This window comes from Sminthopsis crassicaudata, chromosome 3 (assembly GCF_048593235.1).
Source record: "Sminthopsis crassicaudata isolate SCR6 chromosome 3, ASM4859323v1, whole genome shotgun sequence".
Taxonomy (NCBI): domain Eukaryota; kingdom Metazoa; phylum Chordata; class Mammalia; order Dasyuromorphia; family Dasyuridae; genus Sminthopsis; species Sminthopsis crassicaudata.
The window spans coordinates 617,833,293-617,853,531 of NC_133619.1; the positions used below are offsets into that span (position 1 = coordinate 617,833,293).

Below are 20,239 nucleotides of genomic sequence, written 5' to 3' on the forward strand. Positions count from 1 at the left end.
CAAAGAAAAAAATCACTATACTGCAAACTTAAAGACAAGGGAATGAAAAAGGAAAGAAAAAAACACTGATTGAATATTAAAAATTGCTTTCAAGGTTGCAAGGGAAATAAATTCTTAGAAGAAACATTATGGCCACTTGTGGTATCTAAATCATTGCCTCTGTGTCTCCTTCTCTCTCTTTTCTGACCCACCTGAGTATTATACCCCATGGGTATTTCCTGGCCTTGGCAGAGAACTTCATGGTACACAAGAGGCCCAGTCATTCTAAACTGTCAGTTTTGCAGGGATTGTAAAGTGGTAGATGTGAAGTTATCTAGGAACTAAGAAATCACCTAACCTGACCTCTTCATTTTACAGATAAGGAAACTGAGTCCTGGAGAAGGTCATGGAAGGGGTGCCAGAAGCAAGTTCTCAAACCAGGTCCTTGGGTTCTAGATCCAGTCCACAAGAAGCTAGAATCTAGTTTCTCACAAACTGGAGCAAAGCTGGAGAAAAACAAAGGAAGGTTTTCAAGTCTTTTAAACTTTACAAAAGCCAGATACTATTGTTAAGAGATACTTTTTTGCTTTTGTTATTGAACTTTTCTCTTTGGTTTGAGAACAAGGCTGGGCAGGCACAGGGATTCTTACAGGTTCATGCATGATTTACTCCACAAATGGCTTTTCAGAAGGAAGCCACACCACCCACCCCACCCCACCCCACCAGCTGGAAGAATGGTTGGACAGCTGTAGGTGATTACGCATGTCCCTCATTTGAAGAGGCAGAAGGGCATCTTGACCCACCATGCAGAGCTAACGAAGGTTAGATTTACACAGAAGCACATAAAAAATTCCACTTGTGAAATAAGACTGCAGGGGTGCTTTGGTCTCAGGGCAGGCTGCCCCAGACTTCTCAATAGCTCCCGTCATCCACCCACCATCAAGACATTACTTCCTTAGTTAGCCACAGAACATGCTTGTACGATTCCCATCTTGTATCCTATTCTAATCAGAGAAACAAAGCTGGAATGAACCCTAAGGTCGAAGGTCCCATTGTACCGAAGAACTAGCTCTCAAGAGAGATCACGTTGTCTTGCTCAAAGTGATACAGCCAACAAGTGCTGAGGATGGTCTGAATCCAACTCTTCTGACTCCAAATCCAGCGCTTTGTGAATATGGCCCTAACACCACCAGGATACCCTGTGAACCCAGAGAGAGAGGTAGAAAGGTGTGGGGGAAGGGCACTGAGCAAACACTTAACCACGCACATGAGGTGATCAGATAGGAACTCTTAATTCTTGCTATAATCAGATGAATAGAACCATGACCATTTAAAACTTTTTAAAAATTCGTGTGGCTATTTGTAGCTTTTTAAAATACCATTTATTTTAAAGACAAAAAAATTAAAATAAAACACAATTTATGTGATCATCTCATTTAAGATACCATAATAATTTCTAAAAGGAAATGATAATGGAAATTTCTGCAGTAGAATTAATGACTATTATCAGTCAGGGACAATATTGGATTCTTCCCATTTTAATACTTCTGATGATTTAGGAGAAATCTAAGTTTGAATCCAGCCTTTTTGATTACTAATTGTGTGACTCTAAGCAAGCCTCAGTTTTCTTATCATAAAATGAGCATGGTGCTATTGAACTCAAAAGGTCACTGTAATCAAATGAAAAAAAGTTTCAAGACATTTTAAAGAATAATTTTAAAGGATACAAGATATATATAATAACAAACCTTAAATCATTATATAACTTCATAAGTTAATTGGGAGGTAACAGGATCCATAGTTAAGAGATCTTAAAAATTATCATTGGACCCAATGAAACAATCTGAGAGGAAGGTACCTTTTCTTACTCACAGATTGAAGAAATAGAATAATTTATAATATGACCATGAAAATGTCAAGGAGCACAATACTGAAAGACTCCAGAATCGATCCATTGATGGTGAAGCATATCTCCTACCTCTCAGTAGAAGAGGTAGTAGACCACAAGAATGAGGCACACATTTTCAGACATGACCAAGGCATTGATCTATTCTCCTTAACTATACTTATTACAAAAAGAGATTTCCATGAGGGGCTGGAAGGAAGGGGACAAAGTCATTGCAATCAGAAAAGGAATAAATAAAACACTGGATTTTAAGTCAAAGGTTGGTTCAGTTTTAAAACTTGTTTCTGCCATTTACTACCTATACAGCACTGGGAAAATGGCTTCATTCGAGACCTCCCTCTTTCTCTTTCTCTCTCTCTTTTTTAAGGCCTGTTTCTTTAATCTATCAAAGGCGTGTATCAATCTAGTTGGGTGCTAAAATCTCTTCAAAATTGAAATGTCTTTTTTTTCTAAGGCCACCCAACATCTTGGCTCAAATCCAATATCCTTATTTTACAGAAAAAGAAACTGAGGTCCAGAGAGATAAAGGAATATAAGGGTTAGTTTTCCAATGAGGCAATGTGGCACAGTGGGTGAAATGTTGTAGGTGGAATCAGGAAGACCTAAGTTTAGACCCAGAATTAGCTCTAATTCAGGCCTGTAACTACTGTGGGTCACATGGACTTTGTGAGCTTCAGTTTTCTTTACTGTAAAAATTTGAAAGTGAGAAGAGACCTTAGTGTTCATCTCATCCAAACTATACACAAAAGGAATCGCCATTATATCCTACAAGGACTCATCCAAATCTAAACCATCTCTGAATCTTATTACAAGCTCATACATGTCCTATCTAGCTGGAACAATTTCGAATTAAGACAAAATACTGGATTTGGATTCTTCTACCCAAAGACAGGCCCTGCTAAGGTTCTGAGGGAGGCTCATAACATTGAAGAAATCATAGATTCCTGACATACACAGATAATTAGGGCCTTTGACAAGCTCGAAGAAAATTCCTGGGTATTTAAGACATAGTCTGTTGGTGTTTTCCTTTGTGGTTTTACTCAATATCCATTCAACAAATATTTATGAGTGCCAGCTACATACGGGTCTTCCTGCCCATGTCCTGCTCAGATTTAGGGGATTTTTGAGCCAATGACTCATAAACATGCTCCGTTCCAAGTACTTGTAGCACATGGAATATTGATATCTATCTTTGATGTAGATTTTCTGTAGAATAAATGGCAGCTATTGGTGTCAAGTTCACAGAAGAGAAAGCAGAGATTCAAAGAGTGACTTGAGAGAAAACAACAGGGCAATATTTGAGCCATACATTCTTGATTCCATGCTAAACTGGATTTCTTGGGATTATTGTATCCTTAAATAAATATCTCATGGATAAGAAAAAGTTACAAGAATTAAATCTGTCTCTTAAAGAATTAAAATACTCTACTTCAAGATTTTAACACTCTAAGGAGCCTTTCCCGAACCCTTCCCAACATAGCTGTCTCCCATCCCTACCACTACCATTGTCTCTATGTCTCAATAAATAATTCTGTGACCAAAATTATTCATCATCTTATAAGTAATCTGGAATGAGGTCTGTAGATCAGAGATACACAGCTCCATCCGGGATGGTTACTCAGAATCTTTCCAGCCTAGGAAGATCTGCCAAAGCTTATGCTCCTCTGACTAGTGTTTGAGAACACAGGGTCACATCCATGTCATTTGGGGTATTCCTGGACATAGGAGACTTTACTAAGCAATAAGCAAGCTTTCATATTATTTGAGAAGGATGGAATTTTAATCTTTTGCCTGACCTTTCGCTTAATAACCTTTACAAGCTATATTCAACTCCTCAGGTAGAGGGAAAATACCTCAATTCACTAGTCAGATTAATAAGCATAATACAGCATCATATACAGGGAGGTGTCTTCAATTCTAATAAAAAGAGAGTTCAGTTATAGCAGACTGGCTGTGTGACTATAGACAAGCCAATTATCTCTCAGTGCTCTGAACAGCTTTCTGTAAATTGCAGAGAAGATGCCAGCCTGAATCAGTATTAGTATTTAGTATTAGTAGTTTCCTCTCCTGAAGAGTTTCCAGCACCAAAGAAATACGAGGTATGGTACCATTTAACAACTCAAAGAAAATTAAGCTCACATTTTGTGCTAGACACTGTGGTAGGTGTTGGAGAAAACCAAAATCAAAATTAACTACTTACTACCAGTTTGATTTTGAGCAAATGATTTCACTTCCCTGAGCTTCAGTTTCTTTATCTGTAAAATGAGGTTGGGCTAGAAGGTTTCTGAGCTCCCTTCCACTTCTGGAGTTATAATATTATGACACCAGATTCAGCCCTTAGAGAACTTACATTTATTACCCATGACTCTCTTTGGAGCTCAAATATATATTTGTACTGCCAGTTGAACATTTCCATTTGCATATACTGTTGTCAAAGATGATAGGTCTATAACCAAAAATCACTTTTCCTCATGGAAACAACCAATCCTCCTCCTCTTCTTGATTTCCTGTTTCTGATAGAAGCAGAAAAATTTCCCCATTCAGACTGGTTTAAAAGTACCAGGGAAAAAGCACTAGGAGCACTGGGTAGAAATCACAAAGAGGGAGATTTAGCGGGATTGTAAGAAAAGCTTCCTAACATTTGGAACTATCCAAGAGAGGAAATAAACTATATGGGAGTTCTTGAGTTCTCCTTCGCTAGAAATCTTTAAGCAAAGACTAGATGATAGCTTGTGGGGTATGTTGTAGAAAGAACTCTTGTACAAGAGTTAGTTGGACTATAGTTTCCATGGATCCTTACAACTCTGAAACTAATTGTAATATCTCTGGTTCACGAAATGTCAAGTTGATATGCTATTTCACTTAGACAAAAAAAAACCTCCAGGATCTTGGTATGGTAACATCTCAGTTACTTGATCCCTTATCTAGAAACTTCATCCACCCAACTGAGAAACAGGTGGCCAAAACAGATGTTATAAAATCCATGTGACAGAAAAGAGAGGATTGTGATATACCCCCTCCCAATCTATTTTATACTCAGTCCCTACAAGTTCAATTATCTGATTTCTAGTCCAGTAGTTTAGAAGCAATGGTGAAAGGCGTGGCTAGAGGCAGCAACAACTTAATTTGGCAAAGACAAGCAAGGAAGAGGGTGAGGGGGGAAACTATAAAAAGCAGATCAAGCTGTGACTATTTATTCAATACAGGGAGGAAATAGCCTCAACAAGCCCCTGGAGGTCTAGATCAGAATAGAAATTAGTGATGATGCCCAGACATTTAAAAAAAAAAAGGTTTAAAATATAGTCAGTGTACTCTGTCCGACAAGCAGCTTCAGGCAATGCCTCCGGTGTTTGGTTTGGAGTCAGGAACACTTAGATTCAAATGTCATTTCAGATACTTTAAAACTACACAATTTTAATCCAGTTTTACCTCCTTGAGCCCCAATTTCCTTATCTGTATAATGAAGGGGGTTGAACTAGATGATTCTCAAGTCCTTTCCTGCTTCTAGTTGTGAACTGTCTCTGTGAAGGAAGTACACAAGAAATTTCTCATACCGACAGAAACCAGCTCTTTTGGGATATTCTCATACCTTTTTTAAAGGAAAGAAGGGGCAGCTAGGTGGCGCAGTGGATAGAGCACCAGCCTTGAATTCAGGAGGACCCGAGTTCAAATATGGCCTCAGACACTTAACACTTCCTAGCTGTGTGACCCTAGGCAAGTCCCTTAGCCCCAATTACCTCAGCAAAATAAAGAAGGAAAAAAAATGACTCTTTTTTTCTTTAGGATTAGGGTTATATGTTAAACATGGTTAAGGGGGGGGGGGGGAGAAACCAAATAAGTTTTTTTACCTAAACAGGTAAGCTTCTGGAAAATTCATTGGTATGAAACAATTTATTTCTCAATAAGGTGTGATCTTTGACTCATCCCCTTCTCCCCACATCCAATTAATTAGCAAGTTCCCTCAACTTCAGCTCTGACTAGGTGCTTGGCTGCAAGCTTTGTAGAGAGCCAGCCTGGGCTACAGAAACAGCCTCCTAATTGATCTTCCTGTCTCTTCCAAATCGGCCCATACTCCACCCAGACCATGCCACTTCCTATTCAAAAACTGTCCCTGCCTCCCTCTCTCCTGCAGGTAAAATACAAACTCCTTCTCCTCAGATACAAGAAAAATCTGGACTTAACCTACCTCCTACCTTATTTCAGTCCATTTCACATTCTTAATATTCCAGGCCAAATGTCAACATCATATCCCACCTCCACTCATTTCTGCAGGTCATGCCCCGCGCTTGGAATGCAGTTATTCATCTCCACCTGTCAAATTCCTTCCCTTTCTTCAAGGCTCAGCTGCCACCCCCTCCTCAGGAAGCTCCCCTTCCTACCCAACCCCTCAGCTGCCAAACTACAAGTGTTCCCTCCTTCCTGACTCAAGTTCTGCTATTGTCTGCATCTTTTAGTTGCCCCCATACATCCACGCTTATATATTTAGTTTTATCTGTATATTTCTTTCTTCTCCCAAACTGTAAGACTTTCAAGGGCAAAGATAGATTAATCTTTTTTTCACTTCTATAGCCCTAGTTAGCCTAGTATTTTCTATGCTTTAAGTATGTAAATGCACGCCTGTTGAATTGTTTGTTGGTTAATTGCTGCCCTCAGATATAAAGAAGGGTGATCTGTGAATCACTGATTCCCAGCTTCAGATCTGGAAGGGACCTCAGAGGCCATTTAGTGCAACCCTCTCATTCTTCAAAGAAGGGAACTAAGATCCAGAGCGTTTAAAGTGACTTGCTCAAAGACCCACTGATTCCAATTCCTGAATCTTCTCATTGTGCCATTAGTTCCTGCTTCCTTTGTTATATTCTACATTGAAGCCAAAATAATTTGTTATGCTTCCGAGGTTGGGTAGGTTGCTTAGATCTTCCAGCACCTAGATATTTCCTGTTTATGCTGAAGTCATTATTATTTGAGCAATCATAGACTGCCTTTGTACAGCAACACAATCTGAAATAGTGGGTAAAATATAGGACTTTTCCTCAGGAATACCTGGATTCAAATCTCTCCTCTAACATTTGTGAGCTGTGACCATGATAAGTCACAATCTCTTTAAGCTTTTTAGCTTCCTCATCTTTAAAATGGGGATAATAATTTCTACAATATCTTGTTCATGGAGTTATTCTGAGGCTCCAATAAGATGTTAATAAATTGTGTTAGTAACTTGAAAGCAACTATGTAAATGTTAGTTGTTGGTGTTATTACCTCTAATCCTGGTTTCAGCAGGTTCAGGCAAGTCAAGGGAAGACGGGGTAGGGAACAAGAATTTGTTAAGTACTTACTATGTGTCAGACACTCTGCTAAGCACTTTGCCAAGATTATCTTATTTGAAGAGAGAAGCCCCATGGCAAATTATCTGAGAGGAGAAGGCACATGGATTCAGATTAGGACTTCCATTTTATTTCTTTATTCACAACATAATGGCATCAGGCTCCTTTAGTTTCACTTTCAAATTTCTTTTCTCAGAATTATAAGAGAAATCTTTTCTTTGGACCCTAACCAGTTTCCCTTCTCTCTTCTTAACCCCCACCTTTCAGCTTCTTCGGACTTTGAAATTCAATACCAGAGGAATAAAACATTATACAGGGGGAAAACAGAAAAAGATGGAATCATTATATTTCTTCGTTCTTCTTCTCACCCTTCTCATCCTGTTTTACAAAGGGCCTATTACTTCTGAGTTCTGAATAGTTGGAAGAATAGGACATAAGAAAAAGAAGCTTGTATACTCCTTTTTATTAAAAAACAAATAAACAAACAAACAAAAAACATCAAACCTCTGGCCCAGGGCATAACAAAGGTCTCTTTGTGCCACTGAATTCAAGGCCAACAAACAATTTACAGGCAAATGAATGGAAATTTTTCTTTCTGCACAGAAAGATAACCAATGGCAGTTTTGGCTACTACAGCTGAGGGAGCCACAGAGTCCTTTCCAAGGCAAGCCCACCCCACCACTGGTTGTGACCTTACCATTCATCTTACTAGGTTCATTTTACTAGATTGATCCCATCAGCATTCAATAGCACATATGAGTTAGGAAAATGATGCTGAGGCATAAGGTCTGTATGAACACTGGAGTCTTACCTTCTCCCTTTTCCAAAGAAGATTTTTTCCAAGGTCTGGTTTGGGCTTTTGTTTCCATTGGATGACAGGGAAGGACAAAGGACAGCTTTAAGAAGTGCACTACACAAAGACACTCTGGGTCAGTTGGCTGACTAAGCACTGTGCTAAGATAGGATGTTACAAAGGAAAATTAAAAACAGTCCTTACTCTCAGGTGCCCCCAGTCTAATGGTGGAAACAACATATAAACAATTACATGAAAACAAAACATAGGAAGTTGAACTATGGATAATGAACAAAGGAAAAACACAATGGGAAAAACTTTTTATGGGAGAGGAGGGTTTTCTGGGACTTGAAAGAAAGCAGAGAGGCCCGGAAATAAAGATGAGGAAGGGACATGGGGAAATGCGGTCAGGAGAGGAAGTGTCCTGAAGAAACAGCAAGGAGGCCAGGGTCAGTGGACTGCTGAATCTTGAAAAGGCAAGGGGCAAGTGGTAATGTAAAGTTTAAAAACTGCTAAGTTCTCCCCAGGCTATTTCAACCTACATTTTGTTTTTGTCTTGGCATGGCAAACAAGCTGAAGACATCTGGGATATATAAACATGAAATTCAATACAAATTATTTTCTAAAAAGTGAAGAAGGTTATTGATGAGAAACTTATGAACCAAATAGACTAAAATAGAGGATAATTAAAATAATCATTGAAATGAAAAAGTAACATAAGAAAGCAGACGATATTCACTACATTAAAAATGTTCTCATGAGAAGAATCGTACCCTATAATGAAAATCCTATCCTCAGGAAGAGAGACATTCTAAGGCAGTATTAGTGAAGCTATCAAACTAGTTCAGTTGTTTCAGGTCATTCCACATTTTCCTCTTTTCTACAATGAGGGGATTGACTCTTTTGGCTTCTAAGGTCCCTTTCAGCTCTAAATCTATGATCCTATGAATAGATTTAGGAATTCTAGAAGAAAATATATATCCTTTGACTCAATAATACCACTACTAAGTAGATACTTCAACCAAGGACACAAATGGTTTTGTAAAAGTCTCACTGAATAAAAATACTTGGCATAATAATAAAAATGATGGCAACAAAGAACTGGAAACAAAGTGGATGTCTTTTGGTTAGGGGACAGCTAAGCAAACTTAGTGTATGTATGTATGTAAAGATATTAACCCAGAAAAAGAAACAACAAACACAAAGAATTAAGTATAACCTGAGAAAATTTGTATGAATCAATGTGGAAAGTAGACTATGAAGAACAATTTACACAAACTCTCACAGTAATGTAAAAAAGACACTGATGGGGGTTGGGGTCCCTTTAAGATTCCTTTCTAATTGTCCAACCCATGGCTGACTTTGATTCACAAATCCTGGTCAAAGGCACCCTTTGAATATCTGGGCCCAGCCCCACTATCAGCTCAGCTTCCCCCAGCCCTCACCTGATCTGAGCTAACTGAAAAGCCCACCAAGAACTTGGAACTGCCCACTATCTTTTGGGTATAAAAGATGTGAGCCGGAACTCTTTCTTTGCAGGAGCCCTCCCAGCCAACACATGGTATCCTTCCAGCCATGTAAGGGTTCCTGCCCGCCCAGCGGCCAGCTCTGGCCCTGGAGTCTTTCTAACTGAGCTTTACTTCCAAATTTCTACAATAAACCTTTTATTTATCGATCTAGGTTTCCGGGCCTGTAAATTCTTTTACAAGGGACACTGCGCCTCATGGGATTATCTTACTATCTATGCACCGAGAAATGGGGTTCTCCCTTTCCTTTCCCTCATTAACACTGAAAGACTTCAGAATTCTGATCAATTCAATATACAATCATTTCAGAGTACTGATCAGACAGGCAGCCTTTTCTATGCAGAAGTAGTAGATTTTAGGTGCAGAATGAAGCTTACATTTTTCATATCTGGATACCACAATGATTTTTCTTAAACTATATCTATAACAAAGAAATATTATGGTGGGGCAAGGCAGTTGGGGGAAATGTCAATGATATTTAAAAAGAACATCAATGAAACATTAAAACAAACCCGCCGAAAAAAATTAGATTGGGGAATTGTGGCTGACACAACCAATCATGTGAAAAAAGACTTAAGGTGTTTGGTAGGCTACAAACTCAAACTTAATTAGTAGTGTGATATGACAACCAAAAAAAGACAGTGTAAGTTTTGCTTCACTGAGGGACACGGTGATGAGGATTACAGAAATTGCAGTCCTATTGTACTCTGCCCTCATCCTTCTGAAGAATTGTGTTCAGTTCTGAATACTGCAGTTCCAGAAGTTCTTTGGCAAACTGAATAGTGCCTGAGAGAAGACATCTAGGAAGGGAAGGGGAAGGGGAAGGGCCTTAAGTTCATACTATATGAAATACCAGGGGATATTTACTGCAGAAGTAAAAAGGAGAGAAAGATATTTTAGAGTGCTTCAAAGTATCTGAAAGGACATCAAATGAAACAGGTACTATTTATTGTTCTTGGCTCCAGAGATCTGAACTGGGGCAAGGATCAAAGCTACAGAGACAAATTTAGGTCTGATGAGAAGACAAACTTCTATCAGAAAGAGTAACAGGCCCATTTTGGAGATAGTGGATTCCCATTCAGTTGAGTCTTTAAAAATAGGATGAACTGACAAGATTGATGTAGTAAGGATTCTTGTTCAGGCTAGCTAAGGTCTCTTTTCATTCAGCCTATGCACAAGAGCACGGGACTGGTAGTCAGAAGCCCTAGGCTTAAATCCCAGCCAGTGGTTTAATAAGTCTCTTAATTTGTTTCCTCATCTACCAAATGATAGAATTGTATTATAATAGTCTTTAAGGTAAATTCAACTTCCAAATTTATGATTCTCTGACACTGTGCTTTGATTGTGGGTAGGAACCACATTATTCATGTTTTGATATATCATAGCAAGTGATCAGTAAATATTTATTTAATTAAAAAATCTAGTAAACAATATGCATTGACAAAAAGGCCCTTGTAACTAATGCGACAGATACAGCTTTGTTGTGTGCTGAACCAATAAATAAAAATTACATTCATTGATATTTATTACTTTCTTGCTCCCTACACACTCCTTCAGGATCCTTGAAATATAACATTTCTCTCACATATTCTGTAGCAACACAACTATTCTTTTAGGTCATGTGCTTCTATGAATAATTCAACAGATAAGAATATATAAGCTTAAAAGCTTCTCTTAGATAAAGTTTTTAAAGTACTACAGGGAACAAGTAAAATGGAGGGGAAATATAAATTTTAATTGTTATAAGGAAGGAAAAAAAGGACATCTTTAGAACAAAGTAAAAAACTAACTACAATGTAGACTTGTATATCTCTAGCCACAGTATGATAAAATCTTCTAGCAAGAGAGGTGATGGAACAATAGGCAGAATGAGACACATTTTTGGATATAGCTAATAGGAGAATTTGTTTTATTTTACTAAGCATTTATTATAAGGATTTTTCTCCTTTTCCCTGGGGGAAAGTGGTAGAAGAGAAAAACAATAAATGTTTGATAATTTTTAAAATTTTTATATGAGGAGATATGCATATATAGTCTTATTTTTATACATATCAAATATACATATATATATTTCCTACATGGCAATGTGGAATGTAGCATACATTCATATGAGGATAAAATGGTAGATTGGCAACAAGCTGTAAAGGGTTTTAACAGATAACAGTAAGAAATTTTATTTTTTTCTAGAGATAATAAGGAGTCATTGGAGGCTTAAAGAGGGCAGTTTACTGACCAGGTCAGTTCGGCACTTAAGGAAAATCACTTTAGAAGCTGTTGAGATGATGTATTGGGTAAGAAGAACCTAGTAGCAGAGAGAATCCATATGTAGAGTCAGGAATGTCACTTGTACCTTTTTTTCTGCATCACTCTAGTAAAACGGGACCAAATTTAGATGTTTTGCAATAGCTTCAATACACGCATTTGTGAGATTGGAGAGGCAGTAATTGTTATTGGGTCATTGTTCAGTCATGCCTCACTCTTCATGACCCCATTTGAGGTTTTCTTAACAGAGATGCTGGAATGGTTTGCCATTCCCTTCTCCAGTTCATTTTACAGATGAGGAAACTGAGGCAAACAAGGTCAAGTGACTTGCCAGGGTCACATAGCTATTAAGTCTCCGAGGCTAAATTTGAACTTTGAAAGATGAATCTTTCTGACTCCAAGACTGATGCTTGATCCACTGCTGGAAAGAACAGTGAACTTGAATGGCAGAAAGCTTAAGTTCATATCATGGCTGTCACTTATGAGCCATTGATTCCAAAAAGACACTGCAACAATTTGATTTCCTTATACTATGGGGATGTCTTACTGCCTATTTCACACATAGGAACCAGGCTTTTGGTCTGGGAGACAAAATCTTTCTTGAGGTTTTTAGGCTTAAGATCCTGGACTGTTTGCCTCTGGGTCTGAGGGACAGTAGTAGTCCAGGTGCTTTGGTCCACCTACCCTGTCTTCCCAAAGTATATCATTAATGTTGTATCTAATTGTTTTTTGGTGTTTTGGCTTTTTTTTTCAAATGTTAGTAATAAATTCTATTTCCATAGTATTTTAAGGTTTCCAGGAGTGGAAAATATTCATCTTCAAAATTGTAGGATTCCTATATGTTATCGAGCTCCCTCTCTACCTCCCCTTGTCCAGTTGTCATCAAGACCAGTCCTTGCAGAGAAGGGGAATGGCCTTTCCCAACACAAAAGTCCTGGGAAAAGTAGCACTCTTTAATCTTTCAGCCTGCTTTCAGGCTGACCCCGGCAACCACAGTCCAAATTAGCAATTGTTATATACATTGCATGCTGGTAATTTCCCTTGTACATAGTACAATTCCTGTTTCCTAAACAGCCACATCTACTTAAGACCTGGGAAAGAAAATTCTTTCCCCCAAAATCCCTGGTACTGTCAGCTGATTCACTTTATGTTTTTAATAATGAAAATAGCATTATTGCCTGCTGTTGTACTTTAAAGACCACTGAGATATTTCGTATATGATGTTCACGTTAGAACATGGACTTGAGAGCCTGTTCTGATTTTCTATTTGTATACTAAATCGGTAGTGAAGTTTAATAAATGCTTTATAATTATTACTTTTTTATTCATTTTTAGTACAGCATGTCCAACTCCATAGCATGCTGAATGGCTCTCTAGCCACCATTTTCTTATAGTAATTGAAGGGCCCGAGCTCTGTAACTCAGAGGTGAGACTAGCGAGCTTTTCACTTACCTTGCCCAATTTCTAGCTGACTAGGACTTTCCCAGACATCTATAGGCCATTATGCATTGCCATTAAAGGAACCCTCTTCTCCTGCTCCCGTACTATCATTCTTGGCAAGGACATCTTAAGCAACTGCCCTGTTACTCCTATTGCTATATCGACTTTCCTCCCCAAAATACTTCTTCCCTGATTGCCAATCTCTTATATGTGTTGTCTTTTCCTATGGAAATTTATTCTTGTTTTGGACCTGACACAAAGTAGATGCATGACAATTTTATTTTTAACTCATCCAGGGGTAGCTAGTTGGTGCAGTGGTTAGAGTACCAGCCCAGGAGTCAGGAGGACCTGAGTTCAAATATGGTCTCAGACAGTTAACACTTCCTAGCTATGTGATCCTGAGCAAGTCATTTTACCCCAATTGTCTCAGCCAAAAAAAAAAAAAATCCATCCATTCAAAAACTGTTCTAAAAATTATTATCCTATAAAAAGCACATTAATATTTGCAGTGTTTATCACTATCTAAAATCTTTCCTTATAGTACTTTTTCAAGATTATGGTAATCCATCTTCAGGGATCTACTTACCCTTATATTGTGTAAATGTTGCTAAATCAACAAAGAGGGATGAGTAGTGGCACTTGTAGATTCCTTGCTCAGAGGTAAGAAGCTAAATAGTTATTGCCCTGATAATGTCTGATGTCTTCCTAGGATATGCATCTAAGACATGACAAGAAAGTGATATGTCTAACTGGGATATATTAATACGATTTCAAGTGATTGACAAGGCCAAAGATGGTACTGCCAGAAGCCTAGACAGCACAGCTAAAGTTTCTATAGTTTTGGGCAATGGAAGACTTGAGGGGCATAGAAAAGGGCATACTGCCCTTTGAAAGCAAAGGATTTAGGGGGGGAAAAAAAGGAATATCTTTGAGAAAGGTGTGGAAAATGAGAGATGTTTTTCTGGAAGATAGGGCAGTGTCAAGAGAACTGGCCTTCCTGTCATCATCAAAGACCTGGGCCCACATCATACTTTGGATACTTAATAAGTGTGTCATTATGAAAAGTCTAACTAGTCTTGCTTTCATCTCAAGGTTATCATAAGGCTCAAATTAGTGTGCATAAAGCACTTCTTAAAGTGTTAGATAATTGTCAGTTATTCCTGAATTTAAAATACAGGTATGCCAGGCTCATGATCATGAATCATGGCTCGTGGATGGAGGGCACCGGAGCAATACCTAGGAAAAATCTATTTGCCAAAGGCCTTGCAAATCTCTTCATGGGGGCTTTCAGCCAAAAAAGGCAGGTGAAAAAACTATGACTCAGGAAAAAAAAAGGGACTCTCAGGAAACAAAATAAAAATCTAAGGAGTCAGAAAAAATTACTTTAATCATCCACAAATAAATGCACAGGATGGTTAATAAAAATGAATTTGAGAGCTTCTTGACCACTTCTTCTCTGCCTCCTTTGTTGCTCATCCTTCACAGAATGCTTCCTAAATGTGATGTACCCCATCCCTTGTAACTTCAGTCACTATTTAATGATCACCTCTGCAGAAATCACACACACATCTATCCATTCAGTCCCAGTCTCTACTGAGCTCATACCGTATCACAAATCAATTCATTCAGTAAATATTCAGAATGCATCCAATTATTTGTTAAGCATTATGCTTACTGCTGGGGATAGCAAGAAAAGTAAAATGGCAATTGCTACTTTCAAAGACCTCACAGTCTAATGGGGGAGATAGCATGTGAACAACTACTCGTAAACAAGCTATATATCAGATAAATTAGAAATAACTAACAGAGGGAAGGCATTAGAATGAAGATTTATAAAAGTTTCCAGTAGAAGGTGGGATATTAGCTGAGGTTTGAAGTCAAAGAAGCCAAGATGAGAAGAGAGAGCATCCCAAGTTGAACAACCAGTGAAAATGCCCAATGTTTAGTTCAGTGACTGAGGAGGCCAGTGTCACCAGATCAAAGTGTTACATATGTGTGTGCCTATGTGTTTGTGTGTAAAATGTAAGGAGACAGAAAAGAACATGGCAGGGTATGAAGGGTTTTAAATGCCAAGCAGAGGATTTTATATTTAACACCTGAGGTAACAGAAAGCCACTAGTTTAATTGGTGGAGGGTGGGGAACAAAGTAGTGGTGACACGATTAGATCCGATGTTTACGAAAATCACTTTGTCAATTAAAAGAAAGATGGACTTAGAGTAGGGAGAGATTTGTGGCAGGCAGACCACCTATCGGGGTATTGCAGTAGTCCAAGTATGAAGTGATAAGGGCCAGGACTAAGATGATGGCAGAGTCAAAGGAGAAAAGAGGCACATATATGAGATTATTATCCTACATTCATAAAGATTCACACCATTCTTCAAAAGTCTCATATTTGCAATCTTGGTATTATCCCAATTCCTTCCTTTCCCACATCCACATATCTAATCAACTACCAAAATTTGCTTTTCCTGTATTCAAAAAATCATCTAATCCCCTTTCTCTGCAGTCATATAGCTTCCAACTTCAGGCTCCTATCACAATCTAGATTATTTCAAAAGCCTCCTAATTGGCCTACCTGCTTGAAGTCTCTCCTGATCTCCAATCCATTCAGAATTCAGAGTTTCAAAGGTGACTTTGTGCTAGTATGCCCATATCACTCCCCCTTTTAAATTTAAGTGGCTTTCCCCCCCCCCCTTTTTTTTAAAAAAGAACAAAATGCAAATTTCACCTTGTGGTTTTTAAAGCACTTCTTTATCTGGCATTAAATCTACCTTTCTAGTCTTATAAATTAATTGATTTTCTGCACTCACCAATCTAGTCTTCTTGTTATTCCTCACACAATCTACTATCCCAGACCCTGGAATGCAACCCCCACCATTACCTCTTCCTCATATGTCTTCCTGTAAACAGCAGGGAAGGGAGGTGCTCTTAGATGAAAATATTAAGCATTTATTTACTATGTTTCAGGTACTTAGCACCAAAGTTTCACTCCTGAAGGAGTGTACATTCTAATAGGGAAAGGAGGGAAGGGGTAACACTATGTAAGTAATCCTGTACATGCACAATAAAAACCAAGTAAGTGGGTAGTATAGGACACTAGTCTCTGAGTGAATCAGGATTGACTTCCTGAATAATGGTTGTTTGAGATAAGTCTTGGAACAAGCTAAGGAAAGTAACTAGAGGTGAGGGGTGAGATTACTGAAGGTGTGAAGAAGAGTTAATGAAATAACCCATGGAAGTATCATTTGTGAGAAACTGTAAATCATTGAGTGTGACTAGAGTGTAGGAATAAAGTATAAGACTATAAAGTTAGGAAAGGATCAGGGTATAAAAACCATTAAATGTTAATTTTACTTTAATCTGAGAGGTAAAAGGGAATCATTGGAGTTTAATGAATGATATGGTCAAAATAGTGCTTAAGGGAAATCACTTTGATATGAATGAAAGAAGAATTGGGATGGGGAAGATACTTTAGGCTGGAACACTAATTATTGCAACAGTCCAGACAACAGGTGATAGAGACTACATTTGATATAAAGTAAGAAGCCATGAGAATTTACAATAGATTGGATATGCAGGAAAAGAAGATGGTGGTCCCTATGACATTTCTAAGGAAGAGAGAAGGGTGTGGGAGAAAAAAAATGAGTTGTTTTGGAAATAGTACATTTCATACAAATTAAAATAACTGAGGTACCACTTCACCCCTCTCAGATTGGCTAGGATGACAGGAAAAGATGATAAATGTTGGATGAGATGTGGAAAAACTGGGACCCTAATATATGGTTGGTAGAGTTGTGAACTGATCCAAACCTTCTGGAAAGTAATTTCGAACTATGCCCAAAGGGCTATAAAACTGTGCATACCCTTTGACCCCACAGGGCCATTATTGGGTCTGTATCCCAAAGAAATCATAAAGAAGGGAAAAGGACTCACAGGTGCAAAAAATGTTTGTAGCAGCCCTTTTTGTAGTGGCAAGGAACTGGAAACCAAGTGTATGCCCATCAATTAAAGAATGGCTGAATAAGTTATGGTATATGAATGTAATGAATTGCTGTTCTGTAAGAAACGATCAGCAAAAGGATCTCACAAAAGGCCTGGAGAGACTTACATGAGGTGATACTAAGTGAAGTGAATAGAACCAAGAAACATTATACACAAGAAGATTATGTGATGATCAACTGTGATGGACTTGGCTCTTTTCAACAATAAGGTGATTCAGACCAATTCCAACAAACTTGTGATGGAGAACCATCTGCATCCAGAGAGAGGATTACAGGGATTGAATGTGGATCACATTAGTATTTTCACCTTTTTTTTTTTTTTCCCCTGCACTCTCCAATCTTCTGGTTATTCCTCAATCTATGGTCCCAGACGCTGGAATGCAACTCCCACCATTATCTCTTCCTCATATGTCCATATTCAGGAAGTCACTCCTGATTCACTCAGAAGCTAGTGTCCTATACAATCCACTTACTCAGTTTATATTTTGTTCGTTTGCTACTTGTTTTTTTCTCATTTCTTTTCCTTTTTGATGTGATTTTTCTTGTGTAACATGATAAATGTGGAAATATATTTAGAAGAATTGCACATGTTTAACCCATATTGGATTACTTTCTGTCTCAGGGAGAGGAAGAAGTGGGGAGAGAAAAAGAAAATTATGAAATACAAGGTTTTTGCAAGGATGAATGTTGAAAACTATCTTTGCATGTATTTTGAAAAATAAAATTATAATAAAATGGTACATTTCAGATTACAAGATGCCTAGTTCAAGATGTCTAAGATGCAATTGGTAATGTATATAGCATTATATAATTATAATTGCATAATGCATATACTATAGCTCAAGAAAGTTCTAGAAATCATTTGCTTAGAGATAATTGAAGAGATCACCAAGGGACAGTAAAGCAAAAATAGGAGAGAAGCCTGAATATATCACAGGAGTTCGGGGAGAGGCAGAAGACCCATAGTGGGCATGACAAGGATTAAAGCTAACAAAGGAGATTGAGAAGGAATCAGGTAAATAGGAGAAAAACAAAGAGAAAAGTGTCATGAAAACCAAGACATTATCCACAAGGTGATTAACTGTGTCAAATATTAGAAAAGGTCAATAGATTTAATAATTATTAAGAGTATTGTTAATTTTAGAAAACAACTTCAGTTTAACAATGAGGTCAGAAACCAGACTACAGAGCTTTAAGAGAGTGAGGAGAGGAAGAAGAGGCAATAAGTGTGGGTGAATTTCTCAAGTTCAACTAAGAAAGGGAGGAGAAATGAAGGTTAATATAAAATTGGCAGGAATGGTAGGATCAAGTGAGGCCTTTTTTTTTTTTTTTTTTAATAAAAAGATGGGCATTCTTGCAGGTAACAAAAAACTGAGAGAGAGAGAGAGAGAGAGAGAGAGAGAGAGAGAGAGAGAGAGAGAGAGAGAGAATATGAATAAGAAAGCAGGAATAATAGTGGATACAATTTGCTGGATAAAGAAAGAAATGAGATTAAGAGTACATATGGAAAAATAAATAAAAGTATATGCAGAGGGATTGGCATTGGCAAGAAGGATCACTTTATCATCTGAGACCATAAAGATGATGATAGAGGAACACATCTGAATGTGAAATGAAGAAGAGAGAAAGGGGAACTCTTGGTACATAACCTCATTATTTTTTTATGTGAAGAATGAGGGGAGGTATAGTGGAAGACTGAATTGGATCACACTCTATGGAATATGTACCAATCCTCCACTTTATTTCTTTTACAAAATTAAAGTAATCACCATCTTTCTATAAACTTCTCTTAACCTCCTACAAGCTAGTGTGTTGCCTTCATTACTTGATAGATGGAATGTAAAGATGGGCATATACACATATACACACTGTCTCCTTTGAAGCAGGTAAGGTTCTGGAAGACAAAGACTTCCACTTTTATCAGTGTGACCCCATCATCAGAAACAGAATAGGCTTGGTAGAATGAAAAATGGCTAGAGAAGATCCTTCCTTGCTCAATATAAACAGGAAAAGCAAAGCATTTAAGAACATGGAAATCTAGCACTGTATATCATGAAGATGGATCAGAAAAGGAAGGAAGGATTATAGCTTATAATAAAGGATTGAAAAATTCCTGGCTAGAGACGGAGTACATGTCACAAAGATATCTGATCATTTAGCTATATATCATGTTAAGTTTAACAAATGGGCCTTTAACTAAAAAAGTTGGAGGGAAAATAATATGCAACAAATCAACATAACTTATAATTAAACTAAAAAGAATGGGAGGGGGGGGAACTAGTTGGTGTAGTGGATAGAGCACAAGCCCTGAAGCCAGAAGGTCCTGAGTTCAAATCTATTCTCAGATGCTTAACTCTTCCTGGCTGTGTAATCCTGGGGGCTGGGGGAGGAGAAAGAGAGGAAGAAGGGGAAGGGGAAGAGGGAGGGGGGAGGAGGGAAAGGAGAAGGGAGTTAGGAGGAAGGGGGAGGAGGGAAAGGAGAAGGGAGTTAGGAGGAAGGGGGAGGAGGGTTGCAGGGTTGCTGTGTCAAATGAGACATGACATAGTAAATGCTATATAAATGTTTATTCCACTTGCCAGACTCCAGAATTCTATACATCAAGCTATCCTATTTTCAAATTCTAAACACAAATACCCAGAATTTAGGTATCTTTGAGATTTGGGTGGATGAAAACCTTGACAGATTCTGAATGAATAACCATATTCAGGTTGTCAATCAACAAGCATTTATTTATTAAGTACTAGGTTCTAAGTACTATGATGTTACATGCTACAAAGAAAAGCAAAAACCATGTTTGTCCTCAAGGAACTTACATGATAATGGGGAAAACAACACTACAAATATACAAGACATAATTTTTGTTCTTCATACTCAAAAAGGACCAAAATGACATCATAACATCAGGTTCATTGTAAAGAGTGTCTGACTATGGCTGATTAGACTAATATGAGCTCAGAAGGTTCTACCACAGATCAAGCCCACATAGTCCAATGTATGAATGTTGGGATGGATT

The 20,239-nt window shown here is 38.0% G+C and overlaps 1 protein-coding gene and 1 long non-coding RNA gene across 2 annotated transcripts in view; both read right to left on the minus strand.

Moving 5' to 3' along the window:
• Positions 1-18,555, minus strand: part of LOC141564126 (uncharacterized) — a 44,849-nt gene extending 26,294 nt beyond the window's left edge. The window contains exons 1-2 of the long non-coding RNA XR_012488581.1: positions 8,015-18,555; positions 1-7,289 (exon numbers count right to left, since the gene is read on the minus strand). The exon at positions 1-7,289 is cut by the window's left edge and continues 26,294 nt beyond it. This is a non-coding gene — a long non-coding RNA (uncharacterized LOC141564126). The remainder of the gene's footprint in view (positions 7,290-8,014) is intronic.
• Positions 1-20,239, minus strand: part of PRDM2 (PR/SET domain 2) — a 196,235-nt gene that overhangs the window by 28,298 nt on the left and 147,698 nt on the right. The window lies entirely within an intron of this gene.